At 45.0% G+C, this 26344-nt stretch overlaps 20 non-coding genes across 20 annotated transcripts; all 20 read right to left on the bottom strand.

Annotated features, from left to right (window-relative positions):
- Positions 1-1091: 1091 nt before the first annotated feature.
- On the bottom strand, positions 1092-1282 carry LOC141231226 (U2 spliceosomal RNA). The gene has a single exon (XR_012297634.1). It is a non-coding gene; the product is annotated as a U2 spliceosomal RNA (small nuclear RNA).
- Positions 1283-2397: 1115 nt separating this feature from the next.
- Positions 2398-2588, bottom strand: LOC141231215 (U2 spliceosomal RNA). The gene has a single exon (XR_012297623.1). It is a non-coding gene; the product is annotated as a U2 spliceosomal RNA (small nuclear RNA).
- A 1115-nt stretch (positions 2589-3703) lies between these two features.
- LOC141231202 (U2 spliceosomal RNA) lies at positions 3704-3894 on the bottom strand. The gene has a single exon (XR_012297611.1). It is a non-coding gene; the product is annotated as a U2 spliceosomal RNA (small nuclear RNA).
- A 1115-nt stretch (positions 3895-5009) lies between these two features.
- Positions 5010-5200, bottom strand: LOC141231191 (U2 spliceosomal RNA). The gene has a single exon (XR_012297600.1). It is a non-coding gene; the product is annotated as a U2 spliceosomal RNA (small nuclear RNA).
- A 1115-nt stretch (positions 5201-6315) lies between these two features.
- LOC141231180 (U2 spliceosomal RNA) lies at positions 6316-6506 on the bottom strand. Its single transcript, XR_012297589.1, has one exon. It is a non-coding gene; the product is annotated as a U2 spliceosomal RNA (small nuclear RNA).
- A 1115-nt stretch (positions 6507-7621) lies between these two features.
- LOC141231169 (U2 spliceosomal RNA) lies at positions 7622-7812 on the bottom strand. The gene has a single exon (XR_012297578.1). It is a non-coding gene; the product is annotated as a U2 spliceosomal RNA (small nuclear RNA).
- A 1118-nt stretch (positions 7813-8930) lies between these two features.
- LOC141231157 (U2 spliceosomal RNA) lies at positions 8931-9121 on the bottom strand. Its single transcript, XR_012297566.1, has one exon. It is a non-coding gene; the product is annotated as a U2 spliceosomal RNA (small nuclear RNA).
- A 1118-nt stretch (positions 9122-10239) lies between these two features.
- Positions 10240-10430, bottom strand: LOC141231145 (U2 spliceosomal RNA). Its single transcript, XR_012297555.1, has one exon. It is a non-coding gene; the product is annotated as a U2 spliceosomal RNA (small nuclear RNA).
- Positions 10431-11545: 1115 nt separating this feature from the next.
- On the bottom strand, positions 11546-11736 carry LOC141231134 (U2 spliceosomal RNA). The gene has a single exon (XR_012297544.1). It is a non-coding gene; the product is annotated as a U2 spliceosomal RNA (small nuclear RNA).
- Positions 11737-12851: 1115 nt separating this feature from the next.
- Positions 12852-13042, bottom strand: LOC141231287 (U2 spliceosomal RNA). Its single transcript, XR_012297701.1, has one exon. It is a non-coding gene; the product is annotated as a U2 spliceosomal RNA (small nuclear RNA).
- A 1114-nt stretch (positions 13043-14156) lies between these two features.
- LOC141231122 (U2 spliceosomal RNA) lies at positions 14157-14347 on the bottom strand. Its single transcript, XR_012297533.1, has one exon. It is a non-coding gene; the product is annotated as a U2 spliceosomal RNA (small nuclear RNA).
- Positions 14348-15468: 1121 nt separating this feature from the next.
- On the bottom strand, positions 15469-15659 carry LOC141231333 (U2 spliceosomal RNA). Its single transcript, XR_012297745.1, has one exon. It is a non-coding gene; the product is annotated as a U2 spliceosomal RNA (small nuclear RNA).
- Positions 15660-16774: 1115 nt separating this feature from the next.
- LOC141231350 (U2 spliceosomal RNA) lies at positions 16775-16965 on the bottom strand. Its single transcript, XR_012297762.1, has one exon. It is a non-coding gene; the product is annotated as a U2 spliceosomal RNA (small nuclear RNA).
- A 1115-nt stretch (positions 16966-18080) lies between these two features.
- LOC141231349 (U2 spliceosomal RNA) lies at positions 18081-18271 on the bottom strand. The gene has a single exon (XR_012297761.1). It is a non-coding gene; the product is annotated as a U2 spliceosomal RNA (small nuclear RNA).
- Positions 18272-19386: 1115 nt separating this feature from the next.
- Positions 19387-19577, bottom strand: LOC141231110 (U2 spliceosomal RNA). Its single transcript, XR_012297522.1, has one exon. It is a non-coding gene; the product is annotated as a U2 spliceosomal RNA (small nuclear RNA).
- Positions 19578-20692: 1115 nt separating this feature from the next.
- Positions 20693-20883, bottom strand: LOC141231286 (U2 spliceosomal RNA). Its single transcript, XR_012297700.1, has one exon. It is a non-coding gene; the product is annotated as a U2 spliceosomal RNA (small nuclear RNA).
- A 1114-nt stretch (positions 20884-21997) lies between these two features.
- LOC141231099 (U2 spliceosomal RNA) lies at positions 21998-22188 on the bottom strand. Its single transcript, XR_012297511.1, has one exon. It is a non-coding gene; the product is annotated as a U2 spliceosomal RNA (small nuclear RNA).
- A 1121-nt stretch (positions 22189-23309) lies between these two features.
- LOC141231332 (U2 spliceosomal RNA) lies at positions 23310-23500 on the bottom strand. Its single transcript, XR_012297744.1, has one exon. It is a non-coding gene; the product is annotated as a U2 spliceosomal RNA (small nuclear RNA).
- Positions 23501-24615: 1115 nt separating this feature from the next.
- LOC141231348 (U2 spliceosomal RNA) lies at positions 24616-24806 on the bottom strand. The gene has a single exon (XR_012297760.1). It is a non-coding gene; the product is annotated as a U2 spliceosomal RNA (small nuclear RNA).
- Positions 24807-25921: 1115 nt separating this feature from the next.
- Positions 25922-26112, bottom strand: LOC141231347 (U2 spliceosomal RNA). Its single transcript, XR_012297759.1, has one exon. It is a non-coding gene; the product is annotated as a U2 spliceosomal RNA (small nuclear RNA).
- Between the last annotated feature and the right edge of the window lie 232 nt (positions 26113-26344).

The raw sequence follows: 26344 nt of genomic DNA, 5'->3' as shown, positions 1-26344 counted from the left end.
GAGCCACCCAAGGATCCTGAAAAGTCCATTTGTGGAGATGAGCTCCTGGACTCCCGTTAAGAAGACATGTTGTCAACCTCTAGATCCCTTACATGCCTGCACTTTTCGGCTTGCTGCTGCTGCAATCCACGCGTTTTAGATCTGCATAACTCCACCTCTTTAAACACAGCACCTTCACCCCCTGCTGTTCCCACCCGCCTCAACACCGTTGGAAGGGAGGAGAACCAATTAAGGCGGGGGGTGGGGTGGAACGAGCAGCTGTCTACCCTTAGCAGGAGGGCTCCTGATTACATACCTCTCCTGCTGCTGCTGCTGCTGGCTGTCCAGCAGCAGACTGAAGGTGGCTGCTGCTGTGCACAGGTATATAAAGGCTCAGAGCCTATTATGACACGCGCAGCCAGCGTTCCATTGCCACATTCCATCTACTGCAGGCAGGATACCTGGCTGGCTGAATGTCGCTGAGAAGCTCACAGAGACCGCCATAAGCAAAAGTTTAACAGAATGCCACAGACTAATCAACCAAACTTTTTGGGTTGGGTTCTCTTTTATAGTCTGCAGGCATTAAATGAAAGAAGTCAGTGTTCCAGCAGAAGGAGACAACGTTTCAGAAAAGGCATTGTAGCAAACCAAAAAAGAAATTTTAAGCGCAGCAGAGTAACCAGCGCACATACCTGTTAGCTCAGGTGAGTTTAAAAGGCTGCTGTTGATAACAAGGGCATTTGCTAAATAGATGGTGTGTGTGCAACAATATACTGAAAGGTCAATTATATTGTGCAGCTTATCTCACCACCTGTAGTTATTTAGGTGAAAGCTCCAAAATGCTTGCCTAATATGTCTGTTTATCCAAAAGGAAGTAAAAAGGGAGAGCTAGAAAGATAGCATTGCATCACATTACATGGCAATGCAATGCACAGTTGCTGAAGTTGAACCAAAATGAGCTTGTAATCTGGCTTCTGCAACTTTGAACATGAAAAATCCAATGAGGAGAAGAAAAGCAAAGCCAAAGAGTCCATCCCCAAATCCGACAAACAAGCAAAATGAACAAAAAACATTGAATTCAATTCTTTCTGATTTTAGAAACTGCATTAAAGAAGGGGTGCACCGGTCCTGGAGATACTGCAATACCAGGTCAATGCGTGGAGTGGACAGAGCAAGCTCTTTTTCCATCTCCCTGTTCTAAAAATCCATTTAATATATGGTCCCCAGATAGGGGACGTATCAGATATTAAACTGATAAGAACAGATACTACACTTGATCTTAGCCAAAAGGCCGAGAAGCGATAACCAGAATTGGTTTCAAACTACGGAGCCACCCAAGGATCCTGAAAAGTCCATTTGTGGAGATGAGCTCCTGGACTCCCGTTAAGAAGACATGTTGTCAACCTCTAGATCCCTTACATGCCTGCACTTTTCGGCTTGCTGCTGCTGCAATCCACGCGTTTTAGATCTGCATAACTCCACCTCTTTAAACACAGCACCTTCACCCCCTGCTGTTCCCACCCGCCTCAACACCGTTGGAAGGGAGGAGAACCAATTAAGGCGGGGGGTGGGGTGGAACGAGCAGCTGTCTACCCTTAGCAGGAGGGCTCCTGATTACATACCTCTCCTGCTGCTGCTGCTGCTGGCTGTCCAGCAGCAGACTAAAGGTGGCTGCTGCTGTGCACAGGTATATAAAGGCTCAGAGCCTATTATGACACGCGCAGCCAGCGTTCCATTGCCACATTCCATCTACTGCAGGCAGGATACCTGGCTGGCTGAATGTCGCTGAGAAGCTCACAGAGACCGCCATAAGCAACAGTTTAACAGAATGCCACAGACTAATCAACCAAACTTTTTGGGTTGGGTTCTCTTTTATAGTCTGCAGGCATTAAATGAAAGAAGTCAGTGTTCCAGCAGAAGGAGACAACGTTTCAGAAAAGGCATTGTAGCAAACCAAAAAAGAAATTTTAAGCGCAGCAGAGTAACCAGCGCACATACCTGTTAGCTCAGGTGAGTTTAAAAGGCTGCTGTTGATAACAAGGGCATTTGCTAAATAGATGGTGTGTGTGCAACAATATACTGAAAGGTCAATTATATTGTGCAGCTTATCTCACCACCTGTAGTTATTTAGGTGAAAGCTCCAAAATGCTTGCCTAATATGTCTGTTTATCCAAAAGGAAGTAAAAAGGGAGAGCTAGAAAGATAGCATTGCATCACATTACATGGCAATGCAATGCACAGTTGCTGAAGTTGAACCAAAATGAGCTTGTAATCTGGCTTCTGCAACTTTGAACATGAAAAATCCAATGAGGAGAAGAAAAGCAAAGCCAAAGAGTCCATCCCCAAATCCGACAAACAAGCAAAATGAACAAAAAACATTGAATTCAATTCTTTCTGATTTTAGAAACTGCATTAAAGAAGGGGTGCACCGGTCCTGGAGATACTGCAATACCAGGTCAATGCGTGGAGTGGACAGAGCAAGCTCTTTTTCCATCTCCCTGTTCTAAAAATCCATTTAATATATGGTCCCCAGATAGGGGACGTATCAGATATTAAACTGATAAGAACAGATACTACACTTGATCTTAGCCAAAAGGCCGAGAAGCGATAACCAGAATTGGTTTCAAACTACGGAGCCACCCAAGGATCCTGAAAAGTCCATTTGTGGAGATGAGCTCCTGGACTCCCGTTAAGAAGACATGTTGTCAACCTCTAGATCCCTTACATGCCTGCACTTTTCGGCTTGCTGCTGCTGCAATCCACGCGTTTTAGATCTGCATAACTCCACCTCTTTAAACACAGCACCTTCACCCCCTGCTGTTCCCACCCGCCTCAACACCGTTGGAAGGGAGGAGAACCAATTAAGGCGGGGGGTGGGGTGGAACGAGCAGCTGTCTACCCTTAGCAGGAGGGCTCCTGATTACATACCTCTCCTGCTGCTGCTGCTGCTGGCTGTCCAGCAGCAGACTGAAGGTGGCTGCTGCTGTGCACAGGTATATAAAGGCTCAGAGCCTATTATGACACGCGCAGCCAGCGTTCCATTGCCACATTCCATCTACTGCAGGCAGGATACCTGGCTGGCTGAATGTCGCTGAGAAGCTCACAGAGACCGCCATAAGCAACAGTTTAACAGAATGCCACAGACTAATCAACCAAACTTTTTGGGTTGGGTTCTCTTTTATAGTCTGCAGGCATTAAATGAAAGAAGTCAGTGTTCCAGCAGAAGGAGACAACGTTTCAGAAAAGGCATTGTAGCAAACCAAAAAAGAAATTTTAAGCGCAGCAGAGTAACCAGCGCACATACCTGTTAGCTCAGGTGAGTTTAAAAGGCTGCTGTTGATAACAAGGGCATTTGCTAAATAGATGGTGTGTGTGCAACAATATACTGAAAGGTCAATTATATTGTGCAGCTTATCTCACCACCTGTAGTTATTTAGGTGAAAGCTCCAAAATGCTTGCCTAATATGTCTGTTTATCCAAAAGGAAGTAAAAAGGGAGAGCTAGAAAGATAGCATTGCATCACATTACATGGCAATGCAATGCACAGTTGCTGAAGTTGAACCAAAATGAGCTTGTAATCTGGCTTCTGCAACTTTGAACATGAAAAATCCAATGAGGAGAAGAAAAGCAAAGCCAAAGAGTCCATCCCCAAATCCGACAAACAAGCAAAATGAACAAAAAACATTGAATTCAATTCTTTCTGATTTTAGAAACTGCATTAAAGAAGGGGTGCACCGGTCCTGGAGATACTGCAATACCAGGTCAATGCGTGGAGTGGACAGAGCAAGCTCTTTTTCCATCTCCCTGTTCTAAAAATCCATTTAATATATGGTCCCCAGATAGGGGACGTATCAGATATTAAACTGATAAGAACAGATACTACACTTGATCTTAGCCAAAAGGCCGAGAAGCGATAACCAGAATTGGTTTCAAACTACGGAGCCACCCAAGGATCCTGAAAAGTCCATTTGTGGAGATGAGCTCCTGGACTCCCGTTAAGAAGACATGTTGTCAACCTCTAGATCCCTTACATGCCTGCACTTTTCGGCTTGCTGCTGCTGCAATCCACGCGTTTTAGATCTGCATAACTCCACCTCTTTAAACACAGCACCTTCACCCCCTGCTGTTCCCACCCGCCTCAACACCGTTGGAAGGGAGGAGAACCAATTAAGGCGGGGGGTGGGGTGGAACGAGCAGCTGTCTACCCTTAGCAGGAGGGCTCCTGATTACATACCTCTCCTGCTGCTGCTGCTGCTGGCTGTCCAGCAGCAGACTGAAGGTGGCTGCTGCTGTGCACAGGTATATAAAGGCTCAGAGCCTATTATGACACGCGCAGCCAGCGTTCCATTGCCACATTCCATCTACTGCAGGCAGGATACCTGGCTGGCTGAATGTCGCTGAGAAGCTCACAGAGACCGCCATAAGCAACAGTTTAACAGAATGCCACAGACTAATCAACCAAACTTTTTGGGTTGGGTTCTCTTTTATAGTCTGCAGGCATTAAATGAAAGAAGTCAGTGTTCCAGCAGAAGGAGACAACGTTTCAGAAAAGGCATTGTAGCAAACCAAAAAAGAAATTTTAAGCGCAGCAGAGTAACCAGCGCACATACCTGTTAGCTCAGGTGAGTTTAAAAGGCTGCTGTTGATAACAAGGGCATTTGCTAAATAGATGGTGTGTGTGCAACAATATACTGAAAGGTCAATTATATTGTGCAGCTTATCTCACCACCTGTAGTTATTTAGGTGAAAGCTCCAAAATGCTTGCCTAATATGTCTGTTTATCCAAAAGGAAGTAAAAAGGGAGAGCTAGAAAGATAGCATTGCATCACATTACATGGCAATGCAATGCACAGTTGCTGAAGTTGAACCAAAATGAGCTTGTAATCTGGCTTCTGCAACTTTGAACATGAAAAATCCAATGAGGAGAAGAAAAGCAAAGCCAAAGAGTCCATCCCCAAATCCGACAAACAAGCAAAATGAACAAAAAACATTGAATTCAATTCTTTCTGATTTTAGAAACTGCATTAAAGAAGGGGTGCACCGGTCCTGGAGATACTGCAATACCAGGTCAATGCGTGGAGTGGACAGAGCAAGCTCTTTTTCCATCTCCCTGTTCTAAAAATCCATTTAATATATGGTCCCCAGATAGGGGACGTATCAGATATTAAACTGATAAGAACAGATACTACACTTGATCTTAGCCAAAAGGCCGAGAAGCGATAACCAGAATTGGTTTCAAACTACGGAGCCACCCAAGGATCCTGAAAAGTCCATTTGTGGAGATGAGCTCCTGGACTCCCGTTAAGAAGACATGTTGTCAACCTCTAGATCCCTTACATGCCTGCACTTTTCGGCTTGCTGCTGCTGCAATCCACGCGTTTTAGATCTGCATAACTCCACCTCTTTAAACACAGCACCTTCACCCCCTGCTGTTCCCACCCGCCTCAACACCGTTGGAAGGGAGGAGAACCAATTAAGGCGGGGGGTGGGGTGGAACGAGCAGCTGTCTACCCTTAGCAGGAGGGCTCCTGATTACATACCTCTCCTGCTGCTGCTGCTGCTGGCTGTCCAGCAGCAGACTGAAGGTGGCTGCTGCTGTGCACAGGTATATAAAGGCTCAGAGCCTATTATGACACGCGCAGCCAGCGTTCCATTGCCACATTCCATCTACTGCAGGCAGGATACCTGGCTGGCTGAATGTCGCTGAGAAGCTCACAGAGACCGCCATAAGCAACAGTTTAACAGAATGCCACAGACTAATCAACCAAACTTTTTGGGTTGGGTTCTCTTTTATAGTCTGCAGGCATTAAATGAAAGAAGTCAGTGTTCCAGCAGAAGGAGACAACGTTTCAGAAAAGGCATTGTAGCAAACCAAAAAAGAAATTTTAAGCGCAGCAGAGTAACCAGCGCACATACCTGTTAGCTCAGGTGAGTTTAAAAGGCTGCTGTTGATAACAAGGGCATTTGCTAAATAGATGGTGTGTGTGCAACAATATACTGAAAGGTCAATTATATTGTGCAGCTTATCTCACCACCTGTAGTTATTTAGGTGAAAGCTCCAAAATGCTTGCCTAATATGTCTGTTTATCCAAAAGGAAGTAAAAAGGGAGAGCTAGAAAGATAGCATTGCATCACATTACATGGCAATGCAATGCACAGTTGCTGAAGTTGAACCAAAATGAGCTTGTAATCTGGCTTCTGCAACTTTGAACATGAAAAATCCAATGAGGAGAAGAAAAGCAAAGCCAAAGAGTCCATCCCCAAATCCGACAAACAAGCAAAATGAACAAAAAACATTGAATTCAATTCTTTCTGATTTTAGAAACTGCATTAAAGAAGGGGTGCACCGGTCCTGGAGATACTGCAATACCAGGTCAATGCGTGGAGTGGACAGAGCAAGCTCTTTTTCCATCTCCCTGTTCTAAAAATCCATTTAATATATGGTCCCCAGATAGGGGACGTATCAGATATTAAACTGATAAGAACAGATACTACACTTGATCTTAGCCAAAAGGCCGAGAAGCGATAACCAGAATTGGTTTCAAACTACGGAGCCACCCAAGGATCCTGAAAAGTCCATTTGTGGAGATGAGCTCCTGGACTCCCGTTAAGAAGACATGTTGTCAACCTCTAGATCCCTTACATGCCTGCACTTTTCGGCTTGCTGCTGCTGCAATCCACGCGTTTTAGATCTGCATAACTCCACCTCTTTAAACACAGCACCTTCACCCCCTGCTGTTCCCACCCGCCTCAACACCGTTGGAAGGGAGGAGAACCAATTAAGGCGGGGGGTGGGGTGGAACGAGCAGCTGTCTACCCTTAGCAGGAGGGCTCCTGATTACATACCTCTCCTGCTGATGCTGCTGCTGGCTGTCCAGCAGCAGACTGAAGGTGGCTGCTGCTGTGCACAGGTATATAAAGGCTCAGAGCCTATTATGACACGCGCAGCCAGCGTTCCATTGCCACATTCCATCTACTGCAGGCAGGATACCTGGCTGGCTGAATGTCGCTGAGAAGCTCACAGAGACCGCCATAAGCAACAGTTTAACAGAATGCCACAGACTAATCAACCAAACTTTTTGGGTTGGGTTCTCTTTTATAGTCTGCAGGCATTAAATGAAAGAAGTCAGTGTTCCAGCAGAAGGAGACAACGTTTCAGAAAAGGCATTGTAGCAAACCAAAAAAGAAATTTTAAGCGCAGCAGAGTAACCAGCGCACATACCTGTTAGCTCAGGTGAGTTTAAAAGGCTGCTGTTGATAACAAGGGCATTTGCTAAATAGATGGTGTGTGTGCAACAATATACTGAAAGGTCAATTATATTGTGCAGCTTATCTCACCACCTGTAGTTATTTAGGTGAAAGCTCCAAAATGCTTGCCTAATATGTCTGTTTATCCAAAAGGAAGTAAAAAGGGAGAGCTAGAAAGATAGCATTGCATCACATTACATGGCAATGCAATGCACAGTTGCTGAAGTTGAACCAAAATGAGCTTGTAATCTGGCTTCTGCAACTTTGAACATGAAAAATCCAATGAGGAGAAGAAAAGCAAAGCCAAAGAGTTCATCCCCAAATCCGACAAACAAGCAAAATGAACAAAAAACATTGAATTCAATTCTTTCTGATTTTAGAAACTGCATTAAAGAAGGGGTGCACCGGTCCTGGAGATACTGCAATACCAGGTCAATGCGTGGAGTGGACAGAGCAAGCTCTTTTTCCATCTCCCTGTTCTAAAAATCCATTTAATATATGGTCCCCAGATAGGGGACGTATCAGATATTAAACTGATAAGAACAGATACTACACTTGATCTTAGCCAAAAGGCCGAGAAGCGATAACCAGAATTGGTTTCAAACTACGGAGCCACCCAAGGATCCTGAAAAGTCCATTTGTGGAGATGAGCTCCTGGACTCCCGTTAAGAAGACATGTTGTCAACCTCTAGATCCCTTACATGCCTGCACTTTTCGGCTTGCTGCTGCTGCAATCCACGCGTTTTAGATCTGCATAACTCCACCTCTTTAAACACAGCACCTTCACCCCCTGCTGTTCCCACCCGCCTCAACACCGTTGGAAGGGAGGAGAACCAATTAAGGCGGGGGGTGGGGTGGAACGAGCAGCTGTCTACCCTTAGCAGGAGGGCTCCTGATTACATACCTCTCCTGCTGCTGCTGCTGCTGCTGGCTGTCCAGCAGCAGACTGAAGGTGGCTGCTGCTGTGCACAGGTATATAAAGGCTCAGAGCCTATTATGACACGCGCAGCCAGCGTTCCATTGCCACATTCCATCTACTGCAGGCAGGATACCTGGCTGGCTGAATGTCGCTGAGAAGCTCACAGAGACCGCCATAAGCAACAGTTTAACAGAATGCCACAGACTAATCAACCAAACTTTTTGGGTTGGGTTCTCTTTTATAGTCTGCAGGCATTAAATGAAAGAAGTCAGTGTTCCAGCAGAAGGAGACAACGTTTCAGAAAAGGCATTGTAGCAAACCAAAAAAGAAATTTTAAGCGCAGCAGAGTAACCAGCGCACATACCTGTTAGCTCAGGTGAGTTTAAAAGGCTGCTGTTGATAACAAGGGCATTTGCTAAATAGATGGTGTGTGTGCAACAATATACTGAAAGGTCAATTATATTGTGCAGCTTATCTCACCACCTGTAGTTATTTAGGTGAAAGCTCCAAAATGCTTGCCTAATATGTCTGTTTATCCAAAAGGAAGTAAAAAGGGAGAGCTAGAAAGATAGCATTGCATCACATTACATGGCAATGCAATGCACAGTTGCTGAAGTTGAACCAAAATGAGCTTGTAATCTGGCTTCTGCAACTTTGAACATGAAAAATCCAATGAGGAGAAGAAAAGCAAAGCCAAAGAGTTCATCCCCAAATCCGACAAACAAGCAAAATGAACAAAAAACATTGAATTCAATTCTTTCTGATTTTAGAAACTGCATTAAAGAAGGGGTGCACCGGTCCTGGAGATACTGCAATACCAGGTCAATGCGTGGAGTGGACAGAGCAAGCTCTTTTTCCATCTCCCTGTTCTAAAAATCCATTTAATATATGGTCCCCAGATAGGGGACGTATCAGATATTAAACTGATAAGAACAGATACTACACTTGATCTTAGCCAAAAGGCCGAGAAGCGATAACCAGAATTGGTTTCAAACTACGGAGCCACCCAAGGATCCTGAAAAGTCCATTTGTGGAGATGAGCTCCTGGACTCCCGTTAAGAAGACATGTTGTCAACCTCTAGATCCCTTACATGCCTGCACTTTTCGGCTTGCTGCTGCTGCAATCCACGCGTTTTAGATCTGCATAACTCCACCTCTTTAAACACAGCACCTTCACCCCCTGCTGTTCCCACCCGCCTCAACACCGTTGGAAGGGAGGAGAACCAATTAAGGCGGGGGGTGGGGTGGAACGAGCAGCTGTCTACCCTTAGCAGGAGGGCTCCTGATTACATACCTCTCCTGCTGCTGCTGCTGCTGCTGGCTGTCCAGCAGCAGACTGAAGGTGGCTGCTGCTGTGCACAGGTATATAAAGGCTCAGAGCCTATTATGACACGCGCAGCCAGCGTTCCATTGCCACATTCCATCTACTGCAGGCAGGATACCTGGCTGGCTGAATGTCGCTGAGAAGCTCACAGAGACCGCCATAAGCAACAGTTTAACAGAATGCCACAGACTAATCAACCAAACTTTTTGGGTTGGGTTCTCTTTTATAGTCTGCAGGCATTAAATGAAAGAAGTCAGTGTTCCAGCAGAATGAGACAACGTTTCAGAAAAGGCATTGTAGCAAACCAAAAAAGAAATTTTAAGCGCAGCAGAGTAACCAGCGCACATACCTGTTAGCTCAGGTGAGTTTAAAAGGCTGCTGTTGATAACAAGGGCATTTGCTAAATAGATGGTGTGTGTGCAACAATATACTGAAAGGTCAATTATATTGTGCAGCTTATCTCACCACCTGTAGTTATTTAGGTGAAAGCTCCAAAATGCTTGCCTAATATGTCTGTTTATCCAAAAGGAAGTAAAAAGGGAGAGCTAGAAAGATAGCATTGCATCACATTACATGGCAATGCAATGCACAGTTGCTGAAGTTGAACCAAAATGAGCTTGTAATCTGGCTTCTGCAACTTTGAACATGAAAAATCCAATGAGGAGAAGAAAAGCAAAGCCAAAGAGTCCATCCCCAAATCCGACAAACAAGCAAAATGAACAAAAAACATTGAATTCAATTCTTTCTGATTTTAGAAACTGCATTAAAGAAGGGGTGCACCGGTCCTGGAGATACTGCAATACCAGGTCAATGCGTGGAGTGGACAGAGCAAGCTCTTTTTCCATCTCCCTGTTCTAAAAATCCATTTAATATATGGTCCCCAGATAGGGGACGTATCAGATATTAAACTGATAAGAACAGATACTACACTTGATCTTAGCCAAAAGGCCGAGAAGCGATAACCAGAATTGGTTTCAAACTACGGAGCCACCCAAGGATCCTGAAAAGTCCATTTGTGGAGATGAGCTCCTGGACTCCCGTTAAGAAGACATGTTGTCAACCTCTAGATCCCTTACATGCCTGCACTTTTCGGCTTGCTGCTGCTGCAATCCATGCGTTTTAGATCTGCATAACTCCACCTCTTTAAACACAGCACCTTCACCCCCTGCTGTTCCCACCCGCCTCAACACCGTTGGAAGGGAGGAGAACCAATTAAGGCGGGGGGTGGGGTGGAACGAGCAGCTGTCTACCCTTAGCAGGAGGGCTCCTGATTACATACCTCTCCTGCTGCTGCTGCTGCTGGCTGTCCAGCAGCAGACTGAAGGTGGCTGCTGCTGTGCACAGGTATATAAAGGCTCAGAGCCTATTATGACACGCGCAGCCAGCGTTCCATTGCCACATTCCATCTACTGCAGGCAGGATACCTGGCTGGCTGAATGTCGCTGAGAAGCTCACAGAGACCGCCATAAGCAACAGTTTAACAGAATGCCACAGACTAATCAACCAAACTTTTTGGGTTGGGTTCTCTTTTATAGTCTGCAGGCATTAAATGAAAGAAGTCAGTGTTCCAGCAGAAGGAGACAACGTTTCAGAAAAGGCATTGTAGCAAACCAAAAAAGAAATTTTAAGCGCAGCAGAGTAACCAGCGCACATACCTGTTAGCTCAGGTGAGTTTAAAAGGCTGCTGTTGATAACAAGGGCATTTGCTAAATAGATGGTGTGTGTGCAACAATATACTGAAAGGTCAATTATATTGTGCAGCTTATCTCACCACCTGTAGTTATTTAGGTGAAAGCTCCAAAATGCTTGCCTAATATGTCTGTTTATCCAAAAGGAAGTAAAAAGGGAGAGCTAGAAAGATAGCATTGCATCACATTACATGGCAATGCAATGCACAGTTGCTGAAGTTGAACCAAAATGAGCTTGTAATCTGGCTTCTGCAACTTTGAACATGAAAAATCCAATGAGGAGAAGAAAAGCAAAGCCAAAGAGTATATCCCCAAATCCGACAAACAAGCAAAATGAACAAAAAACATTGAATTCAATTCTTTCTGATTTTAGAAACTGCATTAAAGAAGGGGTGCACCGGTCCTGGAGATACTGCAATACCAGGTCAATGCGTGGAGTGGACAGAGCAAGCTCTTTTTCCATCTCCCTGTTCTAAAAATCCATTTAATATATGGTCCCCAGATAGGGGACGTATCAGATATTAAACTGATAAGAACAGATACTACACTTGATCTTAGCCAAAAGGCCGAGAAGCGATAACCAGAATTGGTTTCAAACTACGGAGCCACCCAAGGATCCTGAAAAGTCCATTTGTGGAGATGAGCTCCTGGACTCCCGTTAAGAAGACATGTTGTCAACCTCTAGATCCCTTACATGCCTGCACTTTTCGGCTTGCTGCTGCTGCAATCCACGCGTTTTAGATCTGCATAACTCCACCTCTTTAAACACAGCACCTTCACCCCCTGCTGTTCCCACCCGCCTCAACACCGTTGGAAGGGAGGAGAACCAATTAAGGCGGGGGGTGGGGTGGAACGAGCAGCTGTCTACCCTTAGCAGGAGGGCTCCTGATTACATACCTCTCCTGCTGATGCTGCTGCTGGCTGTCCAGCAGCAGACTGAAGGTGGCTGCTGCTATGCACAGGTATATAAAGGCTCAGAGCCTATTATGACACGCGCAGTCAGCGTTCCATTGCCACATTCCATCTACTGCAGGCAGGATACCTGGCTGGCTGAATGTCGCTGAGAAGCTCACAGAGACCGCCATAAGCAACAGTTTAACAGAATGCCACAGACTAATCAACCAAACTTTTTGGGTTGGGTTCTCTTTTATAGTCTGCAGGCATTAAATGAAAGAAGTCAGTGTTCCAGCAGAAGGAGACAACGTTTCAGAAAAGGCATTGTAGCAAACCAAAAAAGAAATTTTAAGCGCAGCAGAGTAACCAGCGCACATACCTGTTAGCTCAGGTGAGTTTAAAAGGCTGCTGTTGATAACAAGGGCATTTGCTAAATAGATGGTGTGTGTGCAACAATATACTGAAAGGTCAATTATATTGTGCAGCTTATCTCACCACCTGTAGTTATTTAGGTGAAAGCTCCAAAATGCTTGCCTAATATGTCTGTTTATCCAAAAGGAAGTAAAAAGGGAGAGCTAGAAAGATAGCATTGCATCACATTACATGGCAATGCAATGCACAGTTGCTGAAGTTGAACCAAAATGAGCTTGTAATCTGGCTTCTGCAACTTTGAACATGAAAAATCCAATGAGGAGAAGAAAAGCAAAGCCAAAGAGTCCATCCCCAAATCCGACAAACAAGCAAAATGAACAAAAAACATTGAATTCAATTCTTTCTGATTTTAGAAACTGCATTAAAGAAGGGGTGCACCGGTCCTGGAGATACTGCAATACCAGGTCAATGCGTGGAGTGGACAGAGCAAGCTCTTTTTCCATCTCCCTGTTCTAAAAATCCATTTAATATATGGTCCCCAGATAGGGGACGTATCAGATATTAAACTGATAAGAACAGATACTACACTTGATCTTAGCCAAAAGGCCGAGAAGTGATAACCAGAATTGGTTTCAAACTACGGAGCCACCCAAGGATCCTGAAAAGTCCATTTGTGGAGATGAGCTCCTGGACTCCCGTTAAGAAGACATGTTGTCAACCTCTAGATCCCTTACATGCCTGCACTTTTCGGCTTGCTGCTGCTGCAATCCACGCGTTTTAGATCTGCATAACTCCACCTCTTTAAACACAGCACCTTCACCCCCTGCTGTTCCCACCCGCCTCAACACCGTTGGAAGGGAGGAGAACCAATTAAGGCGGGGGGTGGGGTGGAACGAGCAGCTGTCTACCCTTAGCAGGAGGGCTCCTGATTACATACCTCTCCTGCTGCTGCTGCTGCTGGCTGTCCAGCAGCAGACTGAAGGTGGCTGCTGCTGTGCACAGGTATATAAAGGCTCAGAGCCTATTATGACACCGCAGCCAGCGTTCCATTGCCACATTCCATCTACTGCAGGCAGGATACCTGGCTGGCTGAATGTCGCTGAGAAGCTCACAGAGACCGCCATAAGCAACAGTTTAACAGAATGCCACAGACTAATCAACCAAACTTTTTGGGTTGGGTTCTCTTTTATAGTCTGCAGGCATTAAATGAAAGAAGTCAGTGTTCCAGCAGAAGGAGACAACGTTTCAGAAAAGGCATTGTAGCAAACCAAAAAAGAAATTTTAAGCGCAGCAGAGTAACCAGCGCACATACCTGTTAGCTCAGGTGAGTTTAAAAGGCTGCTGTTGATAACAAGGGCATTTGCTAAATAGATGGTGTGTGTGCAACAATATACTGAAAGGTCAATTATATTGTGCAGCTTATCTCACCACCTGTAGTTATTTAGGTGAAAGCTCCAAAATGCTTGCCTAATATGTCTGTTTATCCAAAAGGAAGTAAAAAGGGAGAGCTAGAAAGATAGCATTGCATCACATTACATGGCAATGCAATGCACAGTTGCTGAAGTTGAACCAAAATGAGCTTGTAATCTGGCTTCTGCAACTTTGAACATGAAAAATCCAATGAGGAGAAGAAAAGCAAAGCCAAAGAGTCCATCCCCAAATCCGACAAACAAGCAAAATGAACAAAAAACATTGAATTCAATTCATTCTGATTTTAGAAACTGCATTAAAGAAGGGGTGCACCGGTCCTGGAGATACTGCAATACCAGGTCAATGCGTGGAGTGGACAGAGCAAGCTCTTTTTCCATCTCCCTGTTCTAAAAATCCATTTAATATATGGTCCCCAGATAGGGGACGTATCAGATATTAAACTGATAAGAACAGATACTACACTTGATCTTAGCCAAAAGGCCGAGAAGCGATAACCAGAATTGGTTTCAAACTACGGAGCCACCCAAGGATCCTGAAAAGTCCATTTGTGGAGATGAGCTCCTGGACTCCCGTTAAGAAGACATGTTGTCAACCTCTAGATCCCTTACATGCCTGCACTTTTCGGCTTGCTGCTGCTGCAATCCACGCGTTTTAGATCTGCATAACTCCACCTCTTTAAACACAGCACCTTCACCCCCTGCTGTTCCCACCCGCCTCAACACCGTTGGAAGGGAGGAGAACCAATTAAGGCGGGGGGTGGGGTGGAACGAGCAGCTGTCTACCCTTAGCAGGAGGGCTCCTGATTACATACCTCTCCTGCTGCTGCTGCTGCTGCTGCTGGCTGTCCAGCAGCAGACTGAAGGTGGCTGCTGCTGTGCACAGGTATATAAAGGCTCAGAGCCTATTATGACACGCGCAGCCAGCGTTCCATTGCCACATTCCATCTACTGCAGGCAGGATACCTGGCTGGCTGAATGTCGCTGAGAAGCTCACAGAGACCGCCATAAGCAACAGTTTAACAGAATGCCACAGACTAATCAACCAAACTTTTTGGGTTGGGTTCTCTTTTATAGTCTGCAGGCATTAAATGAAAGAAGTCAGTGTTCCAGCAGAAGGAGACAACGTTTCAGAAAAGGCATTGTAGCAAACCAAAAAAGAAATTTTAAGCGCAGCAGAGTAACCAGCGCACATACCTGTTAGCTCAGGTGAGTTTAAAAGGCTGCTGTTGATAACAAGGGCATTTGCTAAATAGATGGTGTGTGTGCAACAATATACTGAAAGGTCAATTATATTGTGCAGCTTATCTCACCACCTGTAGTTATTTAGGTGAAAGCTCCAAAATGCTTGCCTAATATGTCTGTTTATCCAAAAGGAAGTAAAAAGGGAGAGCTAGAAAGATAGCATTGCATCACATTACATGGCAATGCAATGCACAGTTGCTGAAGTTGAACCAAAATGAGCTTGTAATCTGGCTTCTGCAACTTTGAACATGAAAAATCCAATGAGGAGAAGAAAAGCAAAGCCAAAGAGTCCATCCCCAAATCCGACAAACAAGCAAAATGAACAAAAAACATTGAATTCAATTCTTTCTGATTTTAGAAACTGCATTAAAGAAGGGGTGCACCGGTCCTGGAGATACTGCAATACCAGGTCAATGCGTGGAGTGGACAGAGCAAGCTCTTTTTCCATATCCCTGTTCTAAAAATCCATTTAATATATGGTCCCCAGATAGGGGACGTATCAGATATTAAACTGATAAGAACAGATACTACACTTGATCTTAGCCAAAAGGCCGAGAAGCGATAACCAGAATTGGTTTCAAACTACGGAGCCACCCAAGGATCCTGAAAAGTCCATTTGTGGAGATGAGCTCCTGGACTCCCGTTAAGAAGACATGTTGTCAACCTCTAGATCCCTTACATGCCTGCACTTTTCGGCTTGCTGCTGCTGCAATCCACGCGTTTTAGATCTGCATAACTCCACCTCTTTAAACACAGCACCTTCACCCCCTGCTGTTCCCACCCGCCTCAACACCGTTGGAAGGGAGGAGAACCAATTAAGGCGGGGGGTGGGGTGGAACGAGCAGCTGTCTACCCTTAGCAGGAGGGCTCCTGATTACATACCTCTCCTGCTGCTGCTGCTGCTGGCTGTCCAGCAGCAGACTGAAGGTGGCTGCTGCTGTGCACAGGTATATAAAGGCTCAGAGCCTATTATGACACGCGCAGCCAGCGTTCCATTGCCACATTCCATCTACTGCAGGCAGGATACCTGGCTGGCTGAATGTCGCTGAGAAGCTCACAGAGACCGCCATAAGCAACAGTTTAACAGAATACCACAGACTAATCAACCAAACTTTTTGGGTTGGGTTCTCTTTTATAGTCTGCAGGCATTAAATGAAAGAAGTCAGTGTTCCAGCAGAAGGAGACAACGTTTCAGAAAAGGCATTGTAGCAAACCAAAAAAGAAATTTTAAGCGCAGCAGAGTAACCAGCGCACATACCTGTTAGCTCAGGTGAGTTTAAAAGGCTGCTGTTGATAACAAGGGCATTTGCTAAATAGATGGTGTGTGTGCAACAATATACTGAAAGGTCAATTATATTGTGCAGCTTATCTCACCACCTGTAGTTATTTAGGTGAAAGCTCCAAAATGCTTGCCTAATATGTCTGTTTATCCAAAAGGAAGTAAAAAGGGAGAGCTAGAAAGATAGCATTGCATCACATTACATGGCAATGCAATGCACAGTTGCTGAAGTTGAACCAAAATGAGCTTGTAATCTGGCTTCTGCAACTTTGAACATGAAAAATCCAATGAGGAGAAGAAAAGCAAAGCCAAAGAGTCCATCCCCAAATCCGACAAACAAGCAAAATGAACAAAAAACATTGAATTCAATTCTTTCTGATTTTAGAAACTGCATTAAAGAAGGGGTGCACCGGTCCTGGAGATACTGCAATACCAGGTCAATGCGTGGAGTGGACAGAGCAAGCTCTTTTTCCATCTCCCTGTTCTAAAAATCCATTTAATATATGGTCCACAGATAGGGGACGTATCAGATATTAAACTGATAAGAACAGATACTACACTTGATCTTAGCCAAAAGGCCGAGAAGCGATAACCAGAATTGGTTTCAAACTACGGAGCCACCCAAGGATCCTGAAAAGTCCATTTGTGGAGATGAGCTTCTGGACTCCCGTTAAGAAGACATGTTGTCAACCTCTAGATCCCTTACATGCCTGCACTTTTCGGCTTGCTGCTGCTGCAATCCACGCGTTTTAGATCTGCATAACTCCACCTCTTTAAACACAGCACCTTCACCCCCTGCTGTTCCCACCCGCCTCAACACCGTTGGAAGGGAGGAGAACCAATTAAGGCGGGGGGTGGGGTGGAACGAGCAGCTGTCTACCCTTAGCAGGAGGGCTCCTGATTACATACCTCTCCTGCTGCTGCTGCTGCTGGCTGTCCAGCAGCAGACTGAAGGTGGCTGCTGCTGTGCACAGGTATATAAAGGCTCAGAGCCTATTATGACACGCGCAGCCAGCGTTCCATTGCCACATTCCATCTACTGCAGGCAGGATACCTGGCTGGCTGAATGTCGCTGAGAAGCTCACAGAGACCGCCATAAGCAACAGTTTAACAGAATACCACAGACTAATCAACCAAACTTTTTGGGTTGGGTTCTCTTTTATAGTCTGCAGGCATTAAATGAAAGAAGTCAGTGTTCCAGCAGAAGGAGACAACGTTTCAGAAAAGGCATTGTAGCAAACCAAAAAAGAAATTTTAAGCGCAGCAGAGTAACCAGCGCACATACCTGTTAGCTCAGGTGAGTTTAAAAGGCTGCTGTTGATAACAAGGGCATTTGCTAAATAGATGGTGTGTGTGCAACAATATACTGAAAGGTCAATTATATTGTGCAGCTTATCTCACCACCTGTAGTTATTTAGGTGAAAGCTCCAAAATGCTTGCCTAATATGTCTGTTTATCCAAAAGGAAGTAAAAAGGGAGAGCTAGAAAGATAGCATTGCATCACATTACATGGCAATGCAATGCACAGTTGCTGAAGTTGAACCAAAATGAGCTTGTAATCTGGCTTCTGCAACTTTGAACATGAAAAATCCAATGAGGAGAAGAAAAGCAAAGCCAAAGAGTCCATCCCCAAATCCGACAAACAAGCAAAATGAACAAAAAACATTGAATTCAATTCTTTCTGATTTTAGAAACTGCATTAAAGAAGGGGTGCACCGGTCCTGGAGATACTGCAATACCAGGTCAATGCGTGGAGTGGACAGAGCAAGCTCTTTTTCCATCTCCCTGTTCTAAAAATCCATTTAATATATGGTCCACAGATAGGGGACGTATCAGATATTAAACTGATAAGAACAGATACTACACTTGATCTTAGCCAAAAGGCCGAGAAGCGATAACCAGAATTGGTTTCAAACTACGGAGCCACCCAAGGATCCTGAAAAGTCCATTTGTGGAGATGAGCTCCTGGACTCCCGTTAAGAAGACATGTTGTCAACCTCTAGATCCCTTACATGCCTGCACTTTTCGGCTTGCTGCTGCTGCAATCCACGCGTTTTAGATCTGCATAACTCCACCTCTTTAAACACAGCACCTTCACCCCCTGCTGTTCCCACCCGCCTCAACACCGTTGGAAGGGAGGAGAACCAATTAAGGCGGGGGGTGGGGTGGAACGAGCAGCTGTCTACCCTTAGCAGGAGGGCTCCTGATTACATACCTCTCCTGCTGCTGCTGCTGCTGGCTGTCCAGCAGCAGACTGAAGGTGGCTGCTGCTGTGCACAGGTATATAAAGGCTCAGAGCCTATTATGACACGCGCAGCCAGCGTTCCATTGCCACATTCCATCTACTGCAGGCAGGATACCTGGCTGGCTGAATGTCGCTGAGAAGCTCACAGAGACCGCCATAAGCAACAGTTTAACAGAATGACACAGACTAATCAACCAAACTTTTTGGGTTGGGTTCTCTTTTATAGTCTGCAGGCATTAAATGAAAGAAGTCAGTGTTCCAGCAGAAGGAGACAACGTTTCAGAAAAGGCATTGTAGCAAACCAAAAAAGAAATTTTATGCGCAGCAGAGTAACCAGCGCACATACCTGTTAGCTCAGGTGAGTTTAAAAGGCTGCTGTTGATAACAAGGGCATTTGCTAAATAGATGGTGTGTGTGCAACAATATACTGAAAGGTCAATTATATTGTGCAGCTTATCTCACCACCTGTAGTTATTTAGGTGAAAGCTCCAAAATGCTTGCCTAATATGTCTGTTTATCCAAAAGGAAGTAAAAAGGGAGAGCTAGAAAGATAGCATTGCATCACATTACATGGCAATGCAATGCACAGTTGCTGAAGTTGAACCAAAATGAGCTTGTAATCTGGCTTCTGCAACTTTGAACATGAAAAATCCAATGAGGAGAAGAAAAGCAAAGCCAAAGAGTATATCCCCAAATCCGACAAACAAGCAAAATGAACAAAAAACATTGAATTCAATTCTTTCTGATTTTAGAAACTGCATTAAAGAAGGGGTGCACCGGTCCTGGAGATACTGCAATACCAGGTCAATGCGTGGAGTGGACAGAGCAAGCTCTTTTTCCATCTCCCTGTTCTAAAAATCCATTTAATATATGGTCCCCAGATAGGGGACGTATCAGATATTAAACTGATAAGAACAGATACTACACTTGATCTTAGCCAAAAGGCCGAGAAGCGATAACCAGAATTGGTTTCAAACTACGGAGCCACCCAAGGATCCTGAAAAGTCCATTTGTGGAGATGAGCTCCTGGACTCCCGTTAAGAAGACATGTTGTCAACCTCTAGATCCCTTACATGCCTGCACTTTTCGGCTTGCTGCTGCTGCAATCCACGCGTTTTAGATCTGCATAACTCCACCTCTTTAAACACAGCACCTTCACCCCCTGCTGTTCCCACCCGCCTCAACACCGTTGGAAGGGAGGAGAACCAATTAAGGCGGGGGGTGGGGTGGAACGAGCAGCTGTCTACCCTTAGCAGGAGGGCTCCTGATTACATACCTCTCCTGCTGATGCTGCTGCTGGCTGTCCAGCAGCAGACTGAAGGTGGCTGCTGCTATGCACAGGTATATAAAGGCTCAGAGCCTATTATGACACGCGCAGCCAGCGTTCCATTGCCACATTCCATCTACTGCAGGCAGGATACCTGGCTGGCTGAATGTCGCTGAGAAGCTCACAGAGACCGCCATAAGCAACAGTTTAACAGAATGCCACAGACTAATCAACCAAACTTTTTGGGTTGGGTTCTCTTTTATAGTCTGCAGGCATTAAATGAAAGAAGTCAGTGTTCCAGCAGAAGGAGACAACGTTTCAGAAAAGGCATTGTAGCAAACCAAAAAAGAAATTTTAAGCGCAGCAGAGTAACCAGCGCACATACCTGTTAGCTCAGGTGAGTTTAAAAGGCTGCTGTTGATAACAAGGGCATTTGCTAAATAGATGGTGTGTGTGCAACAATATACTGAAAGGTCAATTATATTGTGCAGCTTATCTCACCACCTGTAGTTATTTAGGTGAAAGCTCCAAAATGCTTGCCTAATATGTCTGTTTATCCAAAAGGAAGTAAAAAGGGAGAGCTAGAAAGATAGCATTGCATCACATTACATGGCAATGCAATGCACAGTTGCTGAAGTTGAACCAAAATGAGCTTGTAATCTGGCTTCTGCAACTTTGAACATGAAAAATCCAATGAGGAGAAGAAAAGCAAAGCCAAAGAGTCCATCCCCAAATCCGACAAACAAGCAAAATGAACAAAAAACATTGAATTCAATTCTTTCTGATTTTAGAAACTGCATTAAAGAAGGGGTGCACCGGTCCTGGAGATACTGCAATACCAGGTCAATGCGTGGAGTGGACAGAGCAAGCTCTTTTTCCATCTCCCTGTTCTAAAAATCCATTTAATATATGGTCCCCAGATAGGGGACGTATCAGATATTAAACTGATAAGAACAGATACTACACTTGATCTTAGCCAAAAGGCCGAGAAGTGATAACCAGAATTGGTTTCAAACTACGGAGCCACCCAAGGATCCTGAAAAGTCCATTTGTGGAGATGAGCTCCTGGACTCCCGTTAAGAAGACATGTTGTCAACCTCTAGATCCCTTACATGCCTGCACTTTTCGGCTTGCTGCTGCTGCAATCCACGCGTTTTAGATCTGCATAACTCCACCTCTTTAAACACAGCACCTTCACCCCCTGCTGTTCCCACCCGCCTCAACACCGTTGGAAGGGAGGAGAACCAATTAAGGCGGGGGGTGGGGTGGAACGAGCAGCTGTCTACCCTTAGCAGGAGGGCTCCTGATTACATACCTCTCCTGCTGCTGCTGCTGCTGGCTGTCCAGCAGCAGACTGAAGGTGGCTGCTGCTGTGCACAGGTATATAAAGGCTCAGAGCCTATTATGACACCGCAGCCAGCGTTCCATTGCCACATTCCATCTACTGCAGGCAGGATACCTGGCTGGCTGAATGTCGCTGAGAAGCTCACAGAGACCGCCATAAGCAACAGTTTAACAGAATGCCACAGACTAATCAACCAAACTTTTTGGGTTGGGTTCTCTTTTATAGTCTGCAGGCATTAAATGAAAGAAGTCAGTGTTCCAGCAGAAGGAGACAACGTTTCAGAAAAGGCATTGTAGCAAACCAAAAAAGAAATTTTAAGCGCAGCAGAGTAACCAGCGCACATACCTGTTAGCTCAGGTGAGTTTAAAAGGCTGCTGTTGATAACAAGGGCATTTGCTAAATAGATGGTGTGTGTGCAACAATATACTGAAAGGTCAATTATATTGTGCAGCTTATCTCACCACCTGTAGTTATTTAGGTGAAAGCTCCAAAATGCTTGCCTAATATGTCTGTTTATCCAAAAGGAAGTAAAAAGGGAGAGCTAGAAAGATAGCATTGCATCACATTACATGGCAATGCAATGCACAGTTGCTGAAGTTGAACCAAAATGAGCTTGTAATCTGGCTTCTGCAACTTTGAACATGAAAAATCCAATGAGGAGAAGAAAAGCAAAGCCAAAGAGTCCATCCCCAAATCCGACAAACAAGCAAAATGAACAAAAAACATTGAATTCAATTCATTCTGATTTTAGAAACTGCATTAAAGAAGGGGTGCACCGGTCCTGGAGATACTGCAATACCAGGTCAATGCGTGGAGTGGACAGAGCAAGCTCTTTTTCCATCTCCCTGTTCTAAAAATCCATTTAATATATGGTCCCCAGATAGGGGACGTATCAGATATTAAACTGATAAGAACAGATACTACACTTGATCTTAGCCAAAAGGCCGAGAAGCGATAACCAGAATTGGTTTCAAACTACGGAGCCACCCAAGGATCCTGAAAAGTCCATTTGTGGAGATGAGCTCCTGGACTCCCGTTAAGAAGACATGTTGTCAACCTCTAGATCCCTTACATGCCTGCACTTTTCGGCTTGCTGCTGCTGCAATCCACGCGTTTTAGATCTGCATAACTCCACCTCTTTAAACACAGCACCTTCACCCCCTGCTGTTCCCACCCGCCTCAACACCGTTGGAAGGGAGGAGAACCAATTAAGGCGGGGGGTGGGGTGGAACGAGCAGCTGTCTACCCTTAGCAGGAGGGCTCCTGATTACATACCTCTCCTGCTGCTGCTGCTGCTGCTGCTGGCTGTCCAGCAGCAGACTGAAGGTGGCTGCTGCTGTGCACAGGTATATAAAGGCTCAGAGCCTATTATGACACGCGCAGCCAGCGTTCCATTGCCACATTCCATCTACTGCAGGCAGGATACCTGGCTGGCTGAATGTCGCTGAGAAGCTCACAGAGACCGCCATAAGCAACAGTTTAACAGAATGCCACAGACTAATCAACCAAACTTTTTGGGTTGGGTTCTCTTTTATAGTCTGCAGGCATTAAATGAAAGAAGTCAGTGTTCCAGCAGAAGGAGACAACGTTTCAGAAAAGGCATTGTAGCAAACCAAAAAAGAAATTTTAAGCGCAGCAGAGTAACCAGCGCACATACCTGTTAGCTCAGGTGAGTTTAAAAGGCTGCTGTTGATAACAAGGGCATTTGCTAAATAGATGGTGTGTGTGCAACAATATACTGAAAGGTCAATTATATTGTGCAGCTTATCTCACCACCTGTAGTTATTTAGGTGAAAGCTCCAAAATGCTTGCCTAATATGTCTGTTTATCCAAAAGGAAGTAAAAAGGGAGAGCTAGAAAGATAGCATTGCATCACATTACATGGCAATGCAATGCACAGTTGCTGAAGTTGAACCAAAATGAGCTTGTAATCTGGCTTCTGCAACTTTGAACATGAAAAATCCAATGAGGAGAAGAAAAGCAAAGCCAAAGAGTCCATCCCCAAATCCGACAAACAAGCAAAATGAACAAAAAACATTGAATTCAATTCTTTCTGATTTTAGAAACTGCATTAAAGAAGGGGTGCACCGGTCCTGGAGATACTGCAATACCAGGTCAATGCGTGGAGTGGACAGAGCAAGCTCTTTTTCCATATCCCTGTTCTAAAAATCCATTTAATATATGGTCCCCAGATAGGGGACGTATCAGATATTAAACTGATAAGAACAGATACTACACTTGATCTTAGCCAAAAGGCCGAGAAGCGATAACCAGAATTGGTTTCAAACTACGGAGCCACCCAAGGATCCTGAAAAGTCCATTTGTGGAGATGAGCTCCTGGACTCCCGTTAAGAAGACATGTTGTCAACCTCTAGATCCCTTACATGCCTGCACTTTTCGGCTTGCTGCTGCTGCAATCCACGCGTTTTAGATCTGCATAACTCCACCTCTTTAAACACAGCACCTTCACCCCCTGCTGTTCCCACCCGCCTCAACACCGTTGGAAGGGAGGAGAACCAATTAAGGCGGGGGGTGGGGTGGAACGAGCAGCTGTCTACCCTTAGCAGGAGGGCTCCTGATTACATACCTCTCCTGCTGCTGCTGCTGCTGGCTGTCCAGCAGCAGACTGAAGGTGGCTGCTGCTGTGCACAGGTATATAAAGGCTCAGAGCCTATTATGACACGCGCAGCCAGCGTTCCATTGCCACATTCCATCTACTGCAGGCAGGATACCTGGCTGGCTGAATGTCGCTGAGAAGCTCACAGAGACCGCCATAAGCAACAGTTTAACAGAATACCACAGACTAATCAACCAAACTTTTTGGGTTGGGTTCTCTTTTATAGTCTGCAGGCATTAAATGAAAGAAGTCAGTGTTCCAGCAGAAGGAGACAACGTTTCAGAAAAGGCATTGTAGCAAACCAAAAAAGAAATTTTAAGCGCAGCAGAGTAACCAGCGCACATACCTGTTAGCTCAGGTGAGTTTAAAAGGCTGCTGTTGATAACAAGGGCATTTGCTAAATAGATGGTGTGTGTGCAACAATATACTGAAAGGTCAATTATATTGTGCAGCTTATCTCACCACCTGTAGTTATTTAGGTGAAAGCTCCAAAATGCTTGCCTAATATGTCTGTTTATCCAAAAGGAAGTAAAAAGGGAGAGCTAGAAAGATAGCATTGCATCACATTACATGGCAATGCAATGCACAGTTGCTGAAGTTGAACCAAAATGAGCTTGTAATCTGGCTTCTGCAACTTTGAACATGAAAAATCCAATGAGGAGAAGAAAAGCAAAGCCAAAGAGTCCATCCCCAAATCCGACAAACAAGCAAAATGAACAAAAAACATTGAATTCAATTCTTTCTGATTTTAGAAACTGCATTAAAGAAGGGGTGCACCGGTCCTGGAGATACTGCAATACCAGGTCAATGCGTGGAGTGGACAGAGCAAGCTCTTTTTCCATCTCCCTGTTCTAAAAATCCATTTAATATATGGTCCACAGATAGGGGACGTATCAGATATTAAACTGATAAGAACAGATACTACACTTGATCTTAGCCAAAAGGCCGAGAAGCGATAACCAGAATTGGTTTCAAACTACGGAGCCACCCAAGGATCCTGAAAAGTCCATTTGTGGAGATGAGCTTCTGGACTCCCGTTAAGAAGACATGTTGTCAACCTCTAGATCCCTTACATGCCTGCACTTTTCGGCTTGCTGCTGCTGCAATCCACGCGTTTTAGATCTGCATAACTCCACCTCTTTAAACACAGCACCTTCACCCCCTGCTGTTCCCACCCGCCTCAACACCGTTGGAAGGGAGGAGAACCAATTAAGGCGGGGGGTGGGGTGGAACGAGCAGCTGTCTACCCTTAGCAGGAGGGCTCCTGATTACATACCTCTCCTGCTGCTGCTGCTGCTGGCTGTCCAGCAGCAGACTGAAGGTGGCTGCTGCTGTGCACAGGTATATAAAGGCTCAGAGCCTATTATGACACGCGCAGCCAGCGTTCCATTGCCACATTCCATCTACTGCAGGCAGGATACCTGGCTGGCTGAATGTCGCTGAGAAGCTCACAGAGACCGCCATAAGCAACAGTTTAACAGAATACCACAGACTAATCAACCAAACTTTTTGGGTTGGGTTCTCTTTTATAGTCTGCAGGCATTAAATGAAAGAAGTCAGTGTTCCAGCAGAAGGAGACAACGTTTCAGAAAAGGCATTGTAGCAAACCAAAAAAGAAATTTTAAGCGCAGCAGAGTAACCAGCGCACATACCTGTTAGCTCAGGTGAGTTTAAAAGGCTGCTGTTGATAACAAGGGCATTTGCTAAATAGATGGTGTGTGTGCAACAATATACTGAAAGGTCAATTATATTGTGCAGCTTATCTCACCACCTGTAGTTATTTAGGTGAAAGCTCCAAAATGCTTGCCTAATATGTCTGTTTATCCAAAAGGAAGTAAAAAGGGAGAGCTAGAAAGATAGCATTGCATCACATTACATGGCAATGCAATGCACAGTTGCTGAAGTTGAACCAAAATGAGCTTGTAATCTGGCTTCTGCAACTTTGAACATGAAAAATCCAATGAGGAGAAGAAAAGCAAAGCCAAAGAGTCCATCCCCAAATCCGACAAACAAGCAAAATGAACAAAAAACATTGAATTCAATTCTTTCTGATTTTAGAAACTGCATTAAAGAAGGGGTGCACCGGTCCTGGAGATACTGCAATACCAGGTCAATGCGTGGAGTGGACAGAGCAAGCTCTTTTTCCATCTCCCTGTTCTAAAAATCCATTTAATATATGGTCCACAGATAGGGGACGTATCAGATATTAAACTGATAAGAACAGATACTACACTTGATCTTAGCCAAAAGGCCGAGAAGCGATAACCAGAATTGGTTTCAAACTACGGAGCCACCCAAGGATCCTGAAAAGTCCATTTGTGGAGATGAGCTCCTGGACTCCCGTTAAGAAGACATGTTGTCAACCTCTAGATCCCTTACATGCCTGCACTTTTCGGCTTGCTGCTGCTGCAATCCACGCGTTTTAGATCTGCATAACTCCACCTCTTTAAACACAGCACCTTCACCCCCTGCTGTTCCCACCCGCCTCAACACCG

The sequence above is a fragment of the Phyllobates terribilis genome, unplaced genomic scaffold (assembly GCF_046119375.1).
Source record: "Phyllobates terribilis strain yellow unplaced genomic scaffold, ASM4611937v1 Scaffold_505__1_contigs__length_1300667, whole genome shotgun sequence".
Classification (NCBI taxonomy): domain Eukaryota; kingdom Metazoa; phylum Chordata; class Amphibia; order Anura; family Dendrobatidae; genus Phyllobates; species Phyllobates terribilis.
Note: the sequence above shows the minus strand (reverse complement) of the source record. Positions and strands in the feature narration are given on the sequence as shown.